Source organism: Papio anubis, chromosome 15 (assembly GCF_008728515.1).
Source record: "Papio anubis isolate 15944 chromosome 15, Panubis1.0, whole genome shotgun sequence".
NCBI classification, from domain to species: domain Eukaryota; kingdom Metazoa; phylum Chordata; class Mammalia; order Primates; family Cercopithecidae; genus Papio; species Papio anubis.
The window spans coordinates 31,665,518-31,681,133 of NC_044990.1; the positions used below are offsets into that span (position 1 = coordinate 31,665,518).

Here is a 15,616-nt window from a genome sequence, read left to right on the forward strand (position 1 = left end):
GTTGTTTTGCAGAGCCCCACGTGTCTAGCCTGCTTATCTCACCTCTAATGTCACGAGCTTTATTTCATCAAATTCACTCCAGCTTTCCTGTTTTTCTTTCTGTTCCTTGAATTCTCCAAGTATGCTCCTTCCTTGGGGCTGTACATTAGGTGTTCCACCTCTTGGATCACTTTCCCCTGTTTATGTAGAGATGGCTGGGTTTTCTCATACAGGTCTCCATTTCAATGTCACTTCCTCAGAGAGACATCCCTGGCTGCTCAGCTTAAGGTGGATCTCTAGCCTCTATCACATTAACCTCTTTCATTCTCTGCATTGCTCTTACTCCTATTTATGTTATTCTTATTTCTGTATTCATTAATTTACTTGCCATTAGTCTCTTTCCTCCCTTCTCTCCCACAAGTAAAATGAATTTAATGGGTTCACCAGTTCCAACGTTGGCTCACTCACTCTACACCTTTAGCAATATCATTCTCTATTGATAGAATTGCCAGGGACTTTCTGGCAATTTTCACTACTATGCAATTTTCATTACTATACAATTTTCTATACTACTACTACACAATTTTCATTACTAAGTTTATAACAATAGCTAACAGTTATATGATACTTGTAAGGTGGCAAATACTGTTTCAAATGCTCATTTAATCATCACTACATCCACATTCTACAGATAAAGAAAGCCAGGCACAGAGAGGGTAAGTAAGTTGCCCAAGATCACACAGGTAGTAAGAAAGATGGCTGGAATATGACCTCAGGATCTAACTTTGGAGTTCTTGCTCTTACTGAGTGCACTCTCCTCCCATTCATGACATGTAAAATTCTGCAACATCCCTTCATCATTACTCAACACAGGAATAGGCAGGTTACCAAATTCATGCAATTCCCACCAGTCATTGGAAGGCATTTCCCCCCCAAAGTATGCAGAACCTGTAGTTTTTAAATTTGTTTATTGTCTTAACTATATTTCTACCATTTTAGTGCCTGTGTTTCAACTATCTGGGACAGGGAGAGGAGAAATGTTGAAACGTAGAGAGATACATTCTCCAAAGTGCTCTTTGAAGCCATCGTTTTACCCAGGGAACAGATTATGTTTCTAAATATCTCTCAGATCTGTCCTGGCCTGGAGTCGCAGGAGGGCTTTCAGAAGTTTATCTGGCTTTTTGGCAGGAAGAGAACAACCGTTAGCTTGGTTATGACCTTAAAAAATACTCCCTTGCTCTAAAGATGTTATTGACTCAATGATACTCTCTGTGTTACACCATCAAACACCCCCCTTGTCTGTAACAGTACAGAGTTTACTGTGTAATTGCTTCATTCTCCGTCCATGTGGAGCTACCCGTATGGTTCCACTATCCCATCTAGTCCCCCTGCAAACTTCTCTCCACACACATTTTGAAATTTAGCTGGTAATTTTCCAGCAAAGAAATTTCTCCTGCCCAGATGATGATGATCACATGGCAGACAACAGGGGCAGGCCAGTTGCCTAGCACTGAGATGGAATAAACATCACCCAGCTTCCTTTTCCCTCCCTCTTGAGAAGGAACGGTGATGTCTTGAGAGTCAGAAAGAAAACAGTGACCGAATAGACATGATTTATTGAAAAATATGCAGGGTTCTTCTGGGAGGTCTGTCAGGTATGTTGTCTCCTCAGGAAGCCCACTTCTTCCGACTGCTGTGCGCAGAGGGCCTGCATGCGGACGCCATTTTCTTTGGTACACGCTGTCTCTGGGTAGAAAGGCTATTTTTTGTTTAAGCTGAATATTCACCTGAACAAATAGCAGATGTTGATGAATATTAATTTGTGCTTAGATTAATGCTTCAAAGTGTCAATTTAATTTCTGTTTTACTATTCAGACCCTGATTGCAATGAGCTACTTCAGGATGTGGGGAGCATACACCTGGCTGGGGGCGGGGCTGGAGGTCGTCAGGGAGTGGAGCCGGGTCTTCGGGCTTTTATCTCTGCAATGGGACAATGCAGAGATAAAATTGTCTCCAGCGGAGTCCAGATGCCTCCTGGAAGTCCCCCAGCTGTGTACTGGCCCAGTGGAGAGCGGGCAGCTCCTGAGAGACAAAGAGAGGAGAGAGAGAGCAAGAGAGTGGGAGTTGAGCAAGTGCTTAAGCTGAGTTCCAGACTCCGAGTGGGACAGGCTGCTGGGATTGCTGGGATGATCCCCTCATGGTCTCCTTTTAGCACATCTCAGTCCATTTCTGTTGCTGACTTTTTAGGTTCCTGAGAAGTTTAATTCTAATTTGTATCCTCCTAAATCCACATGGTGAGGGGAACAGAGCATGAATTTGAACTCAGGCATATTAGAGTTTAAATCCTTTGCTTTCCTGAGTCTCGGTTTCCTCACTCGTAATACAGAGTTAGTGAGGGGACTAAGTGTTACCTGTGTTCCATGCTTAGCAGGGGCCTGGCACCAAGTGGGACTCCGTAAATTAGATCCCTATCCTCCTTCCCTTCTGATGGATAAATTCATTCTCAAAGAGTTTAAAAATTTAAACTTTTCCTTATTGAGTTTTCAAATATCTTTCTGTTATATATGTTTATTTCTTTACATTGCTCAGTTTCCTGATTCTCTGACTTATTAGCAACTTGGTAAGTAAACATGACATACATGTTTTTATTTTGAGTTTTTCTGCCAGAATAATGTGAATCCCATGATTTTGCTTGTTTTTTAAATAATGCTTATGGCACCATGTTCCATATTTGTCTTGTTCTTCCTTGACTTATGTTGCTACTTCTCTGTCAGCCGGACAAATAGAATGGATTTTTGTCTCATTGAGGATTGCCCTTTGCAGGCTGGGTGAGGTGGCTTGGCTGGGTGCTGTGGCTCATGCCTATAATCCCAGCACTTTGGGAGGTCAAGGCGGGTGGATCACCTGAGGTCAGGAGTTCGAGACCAGCCTGGCCAACCTGCTGAAACCCTGTCTCTACTAAAAATACAAAAATTAGCTGGGCGTGGTGGTGGGCGCCTGTAATCCCAGCTACTTGGGAGGCTGAGGCAGGAGAATTGCTTGAACCCAGGGGGTGGAGGTTGCACTGAGCTGAGATTGTGCCATTGCATTCCAGCCTGGGTGACAGAGCAAGACTCCATCTCGAAAAGAAGAGAACTGCCCTTTGCAGACTTAACCTCGGTCCTACCTTGGACTTGCCTTACCATTCTGCCTTCTTGTTCTTTCCACCTTGCACACTCCATCCCACAGACCCTAGCTTGTCGGCACATTACTAACTGCAATCAAAAGAATCCTGAGTAATGCCAGTGTATAGGATTTTAAAGTCTAGAGTTTCTACGGTGGAAACTGTTGACGGCAGGTTTCAGCATGCTCTGTGGATTCCCACCTCCCTCTAGTTCTCTTCCTGTTATGTTTGTTTCCCAGGGCTGTGATAACCAAGTACCAAAACCTGGGTGGCTGAAAATAACAGAAATTTATTATTTCATAGTTTTGGACACAAAGTCCAAAATCTCAGTGTTGACGGGGCCATGCTTCTTCTGAAGTCTTTAAAGGAGAATACCTTCTTGCCTCTTCCAGCTTCTAGTGGTGGCCTTCAATCTTTAGTGTTCCTTGTGTCTCTGTCTTTCCATGGTGTTATCCTTGTGTTTTCACATCATGTTGTGTCTGTATTTGTGTCCAAATTTCCCTGTTTTATGAGGATAGTAGTTATGTTGGATTTGGTTTCATCCTAGAGTTAAATTGGTTACATCTACAGGGCCCTTATTTCCAAATAAGGTCATATTGTGAGATATTAGGTATATCTGAGCTCAGGACTTCTTGCTTCAAGTCTGTTCATCAGAGCAAACTTATATTGATTCAGCAGCGACCTTCATTTTATCTTCAATTGTTAACATCTCTACCCTTGACCCTAAGAAATCCTGTCTGTCCTTGATATTCTCTCCGTTAACATTCTCTGGTCCCTCTGTCGTTATCTTTGGGATTTCTGTGACTCTGGCCCCTGCCCTCACTCTCTGAGCAGCAGTTTTGGCTCTTGCTGGGTGCTTTCTCCTGGGCTCTTCTCTTTTGTTTCCTTGCAAGGACATTTCTTTTCCTTGCCCTTCTCCCTTCTATCTCACTCTCTGTTATTAATTCTTTCAACACTGCAGCATCCTGGTCCCCGATATCATTCACCTATATGGAAAACTGGCTGGTAGTTTCCATATTCTTTGTTTATACATCAGCACAATTCTTTACCACTTTTTCTTGACACTCCTCTGTTTTTTTCAAAGCAACACACATAGTTTCCAGTGTATTTTAAATAGCCTTAAGACACCACTTTATACTGGAACACAGCCCAGTTTCCTACTTCTGCTGCTTCTTCCAAACATGACATGGGTCCGCTGGGGGATATTGCCTGTTCTTTCCCAAGCACTGAGAGGTGCCCTCTTGCTAATGTTATGGCATGGTGCTTTTTCAACAAAACTTAAGGAGTCTAGATGGCTGATCTTTTAACAAGCTTAGTGCCCTTCCTGGGAGAGTTACTTGAACTCATTTGAAAGATTACCTGGCTGATACTTCTGCCTGAAAGAATAACTAACCTAAAGTACCCTAGGTAGGTGAAAACCTAGTCTATATTTAAAACCCCCAGAAAAGGAGAATGAGTTCAACTCCCTTGATTAAAAATAATCCTCAATTTCAGGGCCCCATATTTTCTTCTGCTGTATTGTACATACATATGTTCTGAGTGATCTGATCTTCTTTATCATTTTTTAGGTACTATTTGTGTGCTGGAAAATGTCAAATCTAATTCCCTTGGTAATGCCTTGCCCAAGCTCCAGATCGATATTTTTAGCTCTCTGCCATGTACGTGGGTGTCCTGAAGGCATTTCACACTTAGCATTGCTCCCTCCCTGCTGCTGTGTTCCTCTTGTAGTCTGGATTTCAGTTACCAGCCTCAGTCACATCCTCCATCTCCCAAGTTATACAGCATTATCCCTGGTTGTTTCTCCAATCAGTTAGTGAACTCTACCATTCCAGCAGAGGAGGACTATTTCTATTGTATTTCTGTTTTCTTCTCATCCTCTTCCTCAACATTTCTCGCTGAACTCCAGCACCTCTACCAGTCTTCCTCTCCAGTCCCTCTTCATCCCAATCCAAGTATACTTCTTTTGAAAAAGTAAAGTTGACCATGTAGCTGTTTTTTCTTTGAAACTCTGCTGGTTTCCCATTGCCTGGGATCAATCTCTGAACTCTATATGTTGTCATTCTGGGCTTCTCAAATCTGACTCTGACCTTCTCATCCTTCAGGCTCTGGCCCTTTACTCTCTCTCCACCCTGAAGCGTACGAAACTTTGCCAAACCAAGCCTCTCATTGCATCTTGGAAACAACATACCCCTTCATGCCTTTGCAGTTTTGCATATACTTTTTCATTTGCTTGTGATGCCCTTTCCTCCCTTCTTTACCAGACAAATTCCTTCTCGCCTTTGAGACCTAGTGCAATGTTAAATTCCTGGTAATAGTAGTAATAGAATTCCCCTTGCTAGAGTTGATGTTCCTCTGTACTGCATCCCATGGTACTTTATTCACAGTTGCATGGTACTACTCTGCACTTCATAATTTCCTTTGACTCCTTCATTAGACTATGCACTCGCCAACAGCTAGTACACAGCTAGTACACAGTGCCTGGTGTTCAACAGGAAAGCCATGAATGTTTTTTAGTAATTGAAAGCATTATAGAATCTAACTCAACTCTATGTCTTTTTATCTTTTTACCTTCCTTCCCTTCTTTTTTTCTCCCCTTAGAGAAAAATCTGAGATAGTATTTCAAAATCTACATTGTACAAACTATCAAAAAACAAACTGGCTGAGGTTTTAAAAAAGGTAGTGACAATGGATACTGCTCAGCCATAAGAAAGAATGAAATCCTGTATTTTGCAGCAACATGGATAGAATTGGGTGCCATTATCTTAAGTGAAATCACTCAGACACAGAAAAACAAATACCATGTGTTCTCACTTGCCAGTGGGAACTAAATAATGTGTACCCATGGACGCAGAGTGTGGAATGATGGACAGTGGAGGCTTGGAGGGGTGGGAGTGAGGTGGGAAGGGGCTGGATGATACGAGGTTGTTTGGTGGGTACAATGTGCATTGCTGTTGTGTTGCAGACACCAAAGGCTCTGACTTCACCATAATTCAATGTATCAGTGTAGTAAAGTTGCACTTTTACCCCATGAATACAATCACATAAAAAATAAAATAAGACTTGAAAATCAAATCAAATTTTAAAAAAAGGTGGTGGGATCAAGTGAGGGATGGAGTTAGTGTATCTCCTGCCTGTCTTGAGTAGCCCAGCACTAGAGATGGCTGTAGAACTTTTTTTGAGCTTTCCAGCAGCACAAACAGAGGGTACAAGATCGGTTTATACAATTATTATTATCTGTGTAACAAAATAACTCATTGCTCTGGGAAAGAGCAACCAGTCTAAATCCTGAGACCTGAGAGAAGTTTCTCATGAGGGCACATGTGATTTAGTGAACACTGCCATCTTCTCCCTCTGATTTCCTGGCTGAGCTATGGAAAAATAGTATAATATTTGTCCAGTCTCTACATTAATGAGTTTTAATGAGGAAATAAATATATTTTCTTCTGGTTTGTGTCTGATGGACAGGGACAGAAAAAAAGAGTAGAGAAGGGAGAGTCACCATTTTTGGACTAAAAGCCCTGATGAATTCATTCATTCACTTATTCATTCATCAAACAATAACTCTTAATTAAATGTCCACTTTATAGGAAATTTCTCTTCCACCACTATTATGCAATCTCTCCTATCTTAAATTTGGCTGGAAATTATCTTACTACATATCAGCTCTTTCAAATCAGAGGCCAGAGGATGCATCGCCTAAATTGCTTTGTAAGGATTCAGCACTCAGGCTGGAGGTTTTTCAGTGGCAGCTAATGGTTGTCATAGGGAGGAACAAAAATGGCTCTTGGACATGCTTCTTTTTAAGCGTCCAGGGAACATTTTCTGGCTCTGGAAAGATTGCTTTCACAGAGCAATTTTAGCCATTATCAACTGAGAATAAAACCTACTTTACAAAATTAAATTAGCTAGTCTTCCCTCCCAGATTCATTTTTCCTCCTTTAGTGTGATGAAACCCATCTCTATTTAGCAGGCCATGTAACCTCTCCTACCTCGTTGTTCAAAATCATTTAGTAAAATAAAAAGGCTTTAAAAAAGGAGGTTGCAAATATAAACACGAGTGCAATTAAGATCTCAACTCCATTACATTAATATAACTACTTTGCATGGAGTTCATTATGATGCGCGTCAGGGTTTTAATGTTTTCTCCGGTTTAGTGCTGTCCTTAGTTAGAAGGAAACAGCCTGCTCTAGGAAACAATTGCCTCTTGGGTTGGAAAATAGTTTGAATAGGATTCCATTGTGATTAATTAAACTCACACTTGATAAAGTAGAGAGAACCAAACAGTTGTTCTTCAAATTGACAGCATAGTCGGTAAATAAAAAAATGTTATAACATCAAATTTAAATTTTCCTGATGTAATATAGTATGGAAATTACTCATCTTTATTTTTCTCTTTTTGCTGGAAACATGGTGAGCCTTTATTTTTTTTTTTCCTATGCCAAAAATAGAGGCACAAACAAGAATGAGGGAAATTGAAAAAAAGGACTTAATTAGTGAGCGCCGGCATGATAATATGGATATAAGCCTTTATTTTCTCTCCATTACCCTCAAATTATTTCTCTCAAACATTTTATCAGACAATTCTTCTTCACAGTCAGCTCTAAAAGTGTGCTGCCTCCATGAGGAGGGGCCGTCCATCTTTCTCCCTGCGTAACAGCCTCCCTTCCTGGAAATCAGTCTCCAAACTGAAAAGCAGCTCCTCTGTCCTTTCAGTTCCTCTCCTGACCTAACCTACGCCTCCACTCCACTCAGCAGGGCCTTCAGAAAATAACCATTGTCAGCCCTTAGAATATGAGGCAAGCTACATCAATGACATTAGCAAATTGTAACTAATGTGTCTGAAAGGAGAATAATGAGCCCTGCTTTGAAAACTGTCGTTTTCACTCAGCCTCTCCTTCTCTCCGTCTCTCTATTTTGTCTTTGCCTTGTTTTCCTCTCTCCTTATGCCTTTCTTTGTGCCTGTGTTTTCCTGTGTCTGTCCATCCTCCTCAGTAGGTCCATCCATTTCCTCTCCCTGAGCACCACCTCATCCCAGCATCCTTCTTTGCTTTCTCTCTCTCCCTCCTCCCTTCTCCCCTCCTCTTAAATTCTAAGTCTCTGGGTTGCAATCAAGATTCTTGAAGCCGGTCAGGCACAGTGTCTCACGCCTGTAATCCCAGCACTTGAAGAGGCCAAGACAGGTGGATCCCCTGAGGTCAGGAGTTCAAGACCACCCTGGCCAACATGGTGAAACCCCATCTCTACTAAAAATACAAAAATCAGCCAGGCATGGTGACATGTGCCTGTAGTCCCAGCTACTCGGGAGGCTGAGGTAGAAGAATCAATTGAATTCAGGAGGCGGAGGTTGCAGTGAGCCGAGATCGCGCCACTGCATTCCAGCCTGGGCGACAAAGTGAGACTCCCATCTCAAAAAAAAAAAAAAAAAAAAAAAAGGCCTTGAAGCCAAATAAGGAGTGATGGAGCATATCTCTGGAGAGTGTCTTGAATTAACTGGCAAGACTCAGGAACTGCTGTTAATGAATCAAGGCAGCTAGCTCCCCAGGGCCCGCCAGTGTTACTGGGGCAGCACATTCAAATACTTTCGGTCGTCATTGAGAAGCTGTTTGGGCCTTAAGTGATGATTTCTTTTCTGATGGAGTGCTGCTCCCAAGGCCGCAGCAGGATCTGTGTGATACTTAAGGTTACCTCTCTTGGTTTTGTCCATTGTCGACACTGTCACCACTGGGGCATACATAACCCACAGTGAGCTTTATGAGCCGACCCAGCTGGAGAGCAACGTGAGCCTGAGGTGGGTGGGGACAGGATCTAAGCTTTTCTTAGCCTTTACGGTAGGGGTGTCCAATCTTTTGGCTTTCCTGGGCCATACCGGAAGAAGAAGAATTGTCTCGGGCCACACATAAAACATGCTAACACTAACAATAGATGATGAGCAACAAACAAACAAAAACACACAAAAAATCACAATGTTTTAAGAAAGTTTATGAATTTGTGTTGGGCTATATTCAGAGCTATCCTGAGTGACATAGGCCTGCAGGCTGTGCATTGGACAAGCTTGCTTTAGGGTGTACCAGAGAAATATGTCTCCTTAAACACCTTCTACATTCTGGAGGAAAGCCAGCTTCTCACAGGGGACTGGTAGCTTTCTGATAAACAGCCTAGTGGGCTAAGACACCCATAAGCATTGCTTGTGATGTGCAGGCTTGAGAAACAGAATTACCAAAGCATTCTGCAAATCCAAAGAGATGAAATACGATAGAAACGTTATTGATTTTGTACGCTTGACTTTCCCTTTCTGAGCTTTTGATGAATGCCTAGAAAGAATGTGTAACAAACACCCGTGGTCCAACTGCTGTCTACTAGTTTCCGATTCTTTTTCCCTCTGTGACTTCACAGACCTTGTTTTCCAGACTTTTCAAGACAGTTGAAATAATTTATTTTTAAAGAATAATTTATGAAATGAAAACTAAACCCAGGTTTTAACCTTGTCCACCTAGCAAGAATAGAGGAAAGGAGTTAAAAATACTTTTAAAAACTAGCTATTAGTGAATATAGCAGCTAAAAACTTACGTACTCTTACTTCTTACAATCTTTCAGTCCTTGGTGCCATTTGTAAAGTTAGAAAAGCAAGAATTAGAAAAACCTCAGGTCGGTTCAGTCTAAAACATATTTATTAACTATCATGTACCAGGTACCGATGAAGGGCAGGGATCCTGGGGTGAGTAGGAGATGGTTCTTGCCCTCAAAGAGCTCACAGTCTTCATGGACCTCCCAGAGATTTTATGAGGAAAGTGCTGAGTAAATGTCAGCACTTCTCTTCTTATTCCCTCAATATAAGGACTTTCTAAGGACAGTGGGCAAACACTCATTAGAATTCTTTCTTATCTTAAATGGTCAGGTTTCTTCCTATTTGTTTTGTGTTCTTGGTAAAGTGGTAGCATCTCTGTACTCATGTACCACTTTGCATATACTTTTACTTCCAAATTGTGACCAGGGGATGTTTGTTAAATGCATTCATGCATGAGGGCCTGAATTGTTTTGCAATTACTTTTTCAAATCAATTTGTCTTTTACTTTGGACTCTATGAACTCTTTCAGGAAGAGAAGGCCATGTTTTCTCATCTTTGTGTCCCCAAATAATATGTGCTCACAAAAACTCTTGGAGTTACATTTAATTTTGTGCCTCCTTTTTGGGTGAAAAATGGGATGCTTTTCTCCTTGCCCTCATCCCGGACGCACTGGGTGTGAGATTGCTGTGAGGACATATAAAGTGTGGATCCCAGTGGATCTGCGTAGCTTGGAAAGGGTGGTTTTGGGGGCGAGTGGTGGCAGCTATAATACATTTATGAACAAACATGGCAGTGTGTTTCTGGCCTGGGTGTTCTGCTCCGAAGCATTTCTGCAGAGACCAATTCTTAGCAACAATTAAGTAAGCATTTTTTTCCTCCTTTTGCCAGTTGTGAAATGAAGGTGTTGGCTACCTTCTGGTTTCCTCTAAATTAGCATGCCACTTTCTTGGTTGCAGATATCATATATAAATCCTCTGTAGGTGCTTGTTCATTAGCTCCATGAAGTTTCTTTGGGTCTCTCTTCCCTTCCTTCTCCCTAATATAAGCTCCTCATGGTTCCTAACCCTTCAGGCATATCACTTTGTCTCATTGTCCTCTTGCCTGGTTTAGAGGTGGTAGCCTGATTTTGGAATTCTTAAGATACTACTGCAATGAACAGCCTCTACATTTTACTTCTTAGCAGTGACCCAGAGGTACCTCACCCCAGTCTCATCTTTGGTCTATAGAATGCAACAGCCTAGGGCTCTTCACCTTGTCCTGTATCCATGGAGAGAGCTGTGATTCTCCTAGGGTGAGCTGATATTCAGAATGACTACAGCTTTCTGAATTGGAGGTGTAGGAGTAGGGGAAGATTGTGGGTGGATCTAAGGTAAGCATCTTTCCTTCTTACTCACAGGACACACAGCTAGCCTTGCTTTCGTCCAGGTATACAGCAGAAGAGGTCTGTGAATGTCATTTGCATCTCCTTGCTAAAGATAGGCAGCAAGTTCATATGCTGGCTCCTAGAAAGGAAATGTTGGGAAATGCCATAAAGAACTTTTTTGGGATTAGAAACTATTGAGAATGCTTGTCTCATTATTAAAAAGATTCTAGAACAGGACAGATCTAAGGAGATACATCTGATACTGGACTTTTTCTTTTCTTTTCTTTTTTTGGAACACTCGGAGTCTTGCCCTGTCACCCCGGCTGGAGTGCGGTGGTGTGATCTTGGCTCACTGCAACCCCTGCCACCCAGGTTCAAGCGATTCTCCTGCCTCAGCCTCCAGAGTAGCTGGGATTACAGGTGTCTTCCACCATGCCCAGCTAATTTTTGTATTTTCAGTAGAGATGGGGTCTCACCATGTTGGTTAGTCTGGTCTGGAACTCCTGACCTCAGGTGATCCACCCGCCTCAGCCTCCCAAAGTTCTGGGATTACACGTATGAGCCACTGTGCCAGGCCTGATCCTGGACTTTTAAAGTCATTCCTCTACCCCCAGACTTTCAGCTCCAGGGAAAGGACAGTGTCAAGGGCAAAGGCAGCAAAATCTAAGGGTTTTGGAGAGTGGTTGGCAGGGCCAACTTGGGGGGCCTGGCTCTGTAACTCTTTCTCATTTTTCAGGTGTCTCCTTAGCCCTTGAGAAGGCTTCTAGATGCCCAAATGCTGGGTTCTGTGTCCTCCCTCAGTGCCCGCTTAGCACACTGTGCCTACAATTCTGCCAGCACCCAGCACATCCCAGGCCCATGTTTGTGAGACCATAGAGTACTGAGTGCAGGGGCTGCTTCTTTTCCTGCATGTGCCTGCAGGTGTGTAATGTCACAGAAACATTACAGGCATTCAGTGGGGACTTGCTGAATGAGCAGCTCCTTTATAGCACAGGTGGTTCCAGCTCTGCCACCTCAAAATGTCTCCAAGGTAACTTGTGCCCGGATTGTGCCCATGGAGTATTAACTTTAGGGTTTACATTTTTCTCCCTAATTCCTACACAAAGTCTGTGAATGAACACAATACCTTCTCTTCATGAATTGATAAAGACCACCCTTGTCCTAGTTCCTAGCAAAGGCACATCTTCAGTGAGTGTTATTTCCCTTTTGATGATAAGCAGACAACCCTGGAAGAAGTGGCATTTTACACTGTTCAACAGGAATTAGATAAAAATCTGGAGAAATTTGTGGAGCAGATTGTTGTACCAGGAGAAAGCACATAGAGAATTAAGTAAGTTAATATTTGAAAAGCACATAGTCAACACTAAGTTTTTTAAATGGAGAAACAAAGTGCTACTGCTGTTATTATTAGACACTAAAATGTTATGCAGACTAGAACATTATTGCTTAAACTACCAAAGTTCTGATATTTCAAAAAGAAAATGTTTTACATTTTGGAAGTCTCCAAAATATAACATGGAAGTACTCTTGGCTTGAGGTTTATTCTATTTAACACCTTTCAATAGGGCAACATCTGGATGTTATCAAGGCTTGGCAAGATGAGATGCCAAAATTACAAATTCTGGAAATGCTGTGCATTAGGCACTCTTGTTTTTGCTTGTAATTGCCTTAAAGATATAAAAGAGCCTGATTGTAATAACTCCCCTAGTGTAACTATTCTTCATTTCTATTCCACAAGAGAAGATAGCAGGAAGTAGTATCACTCTAAGGGTATGAGTAGGGAGAGAAGGAGCTAATCCTTAAATATGTGTGCCCTGCATCTCAAATAAGCCCTGAACAACGGTGCGAAAGGATTACAGGTAATCTTATATATATCCCTTAACCTATTAACTGGAATAATTGTTGCACTAAGATAAGACACCCCTAAGTATTCCAGGCTAGGTGGCCCCAGGTCAGAAAGCATTTATTATTTATTTCCTGAAGTCCTGTTCTCCAGTGATAGGGACGGAAATTTGGCAGACCGAGTCTCCCCTTGTCAAGCAAGTGAAATGGTTGCTTCATTTTTAATCTGGATCCTTTGCCCTGACAGATAAATCTGAAGAGTGCTGTTAAGAATGTGATGAATTGGGCTTCTGGCGATGTCTATGGGAAAGGGAGCAAGATACAACAGCCTGGTACTACTTTCATTGCACACAATTGCAGGCCTTTAAAAATGAAATTGGTAGAGCCAACCATTTCCAAGAAGACTTAAGCAAGGAGAAAAGTTTGTCTCAAACATGCCCTGAATTCTCTCAGTGCACTTCATCTCTCATTTCAGGGAATGTGTTGAGGGTCTTTGGATTAAGCTGGAACGATGGAAAACACTTGAATACTATTATGGCTGAGTTAGTTTTGCCCCTGGGTACCATGACACTTTGTGAGCAGAGAAATGGGTGCTTCTGTGTTACAGTTCAACACCTCTAGTTGGAGGTGAGCTATGTAAAATAGAGAGGGTAAGACATGTCTGAGTCACTCTTGGTACCATGTGGCCAGATACCATGCTGCCAAGCATAAAGATAAGCGGCAGTTTAATCCTTATTTGAGTAATCTGACCTGAGGAGATAGCCAAACTGTGTGATTACCGTTCCCAACTAGACTTTTGAGGTGGGCAGATCACCTGAGGTCAGGAATTCAAGACCAGCCTGGCTAACTAACATGGTGAAATCCTGTCTCTACTAAAAACACAAAAATTAGCCAGGCGTGGTGGTGGGCGCCTTTAATCCCAGTTACTCAGGAGGCTGAGGCATGAGAATTGCTTGAACCCAGGAGGTGGAGGTTGCAGTGAACCGAGATTGCGCCACTGCACTCCAGCCTGGGTGACAGAGAGAGAGACTCTGTCAAAAGAAAGAAAAGAATGAAAGAACAAAAGTGGTAAGCAGTCAGGATTTGGTCAGGAGACAGAAACCACAATAGTACACTCATGAGCTGCATAATGACATTTCTGTCCAACACAGACTGCTTATATGATGGTGGTCCCATAGGTTACAATAATGTGTTTTTACTGTACCTGTTCTACGTTTAGGTATGTTTGGATATACAAATACAATTGTGTTACAATTACCTACCACATTCAGTATAGTAATATGCTGTACAGATTTGTAGCCTAGAAGCAATAGACTACGCCATATGGCTTAGGGTTGTTGTTAATAGGCTATGCTATCGTCTAGGTTTGTGTAAGTACATGCCATGATGTTCACACAATGATGAAATTGCCTAACAACACATTTCTCAGAACATATCCCCATCATTAAGTGAGACATGACCAATAATTTGGACAGGGAAAACTTAATACCACATAAAAATTAGGAACTAATTAAAGGGTATTACCTACTAAGAAGTACAAAGGGAATTATCAAGAAAACTGCGGTAAGACGCAGGGAGCAGTCACTAGGCATAGGGCTGAAAGACAGCATTCAGAGAAGGTGTAACCTTGGGGGAAGTCCTTCCAGTTCAGTTTCAAGGCTGTGATTCGTTTAATGTGGTCTAGTAGATGTCAGAGAAGTCCACTGAAGTGATGCAGTATGGGCTGCCGAGCAGGAAGCCACCTGTTATGGTGAGGGTGAAACTCTTTGGAGGGTTTGCGTCATCAGGTCTTCTGCATACCCCTACCAAGGGACCTGCCGGTTGCCACGGAAGCAGCTCAGTGTTTTCTAAGAATAGAGCTGGAACCCGAAGAGAAGCCCCTTCCTCGTGCAGTGTCCCTCTAGCGCCCTTTACCGACAAGGACTAACATTGTGCCCACTAACGAAATAAATTAGCTCCAGCTCCAGTTATCATAATGTAGGGCAGAAAAGGGCCTATGTGGGGCTCAGAGACAGTAAATTGGAACAGGCATAAGCGGTGAAGTAAAGATTGTCTTAGAGAGGGGAGAGGAGGCTGGAGTGGGTGGAGCTGCGGATAAATTAGGATGAGACTGAGCGATGCACTGACCATGGTCCTGAAGCGTGGCTGAAAGAGTGGAGCTGGAACCGAGAGGGAATTAGAGGGATACTCAGGGGATAGAATAAATAGGTCTCTGTGGCAGATGAGCCAGAGACGGGCCAGAGGGAAGTGGTAGGGATGCACCCTAGGTTTGGTGGCTTTCATGTCTGAGAAAAATGGCAGGTTTGGGCTTCAGGGAAGATAACTAATTGTTTGGACTTGTCAATTTATGGTACCTGTAGACTATCCTAAAATTCAGAATTTCCTGGAAAAAGCACGACAGATTCAAATATTCCAGTATGTAGTGGGGCTATAGAGTTCCACAATTGATACAAAACTCACATGCAAAGAAAAGGAATGAAAAACAAATTTTCACCTGAAGAAGAAATTTGGCCGGGCGCTGTGGCTCACGCCTGTAATCCCAGCACTCTGGAAGGCCGAGGCGGGTGGATCACGAGGTCAGGAGATCGAGACCATTCTGGCTAGCACGGTGAAACCCCATCTCTACTAAAAAAAATTACAAAAAGCCGGGCGTGGTGGCGGGCGCCTGTAGTCCCAGCTACTCGGGCTGCCGAGGCAGGAGAAT

General features: G+C 42.6%; 1 long non-coding RNA gene across 1 annotated transcript; it reads right to left on the bottom strand.

The window, feature by feature from the left end:
* Nucleotides 1-398: 398 nt before the first annotated feature.
* On the bottom strand, nucleotides 399-14,611 carry LOC116270585. The gene is made up of 3 exons (XR_004178722.1): nucleotides 14,539-14,611; nucleotides 11,102-11,209; nucleotides 399-1,766 (listed from the first exon to the last, which is right to left on the bottom strand). It is a non-coding gene; the product is annotated as an uncharacterized LOC116270585 (long non-coding RNA).
* Nucleotides 14,612-15,616: the final 1,005 nt, after the last annotated feature.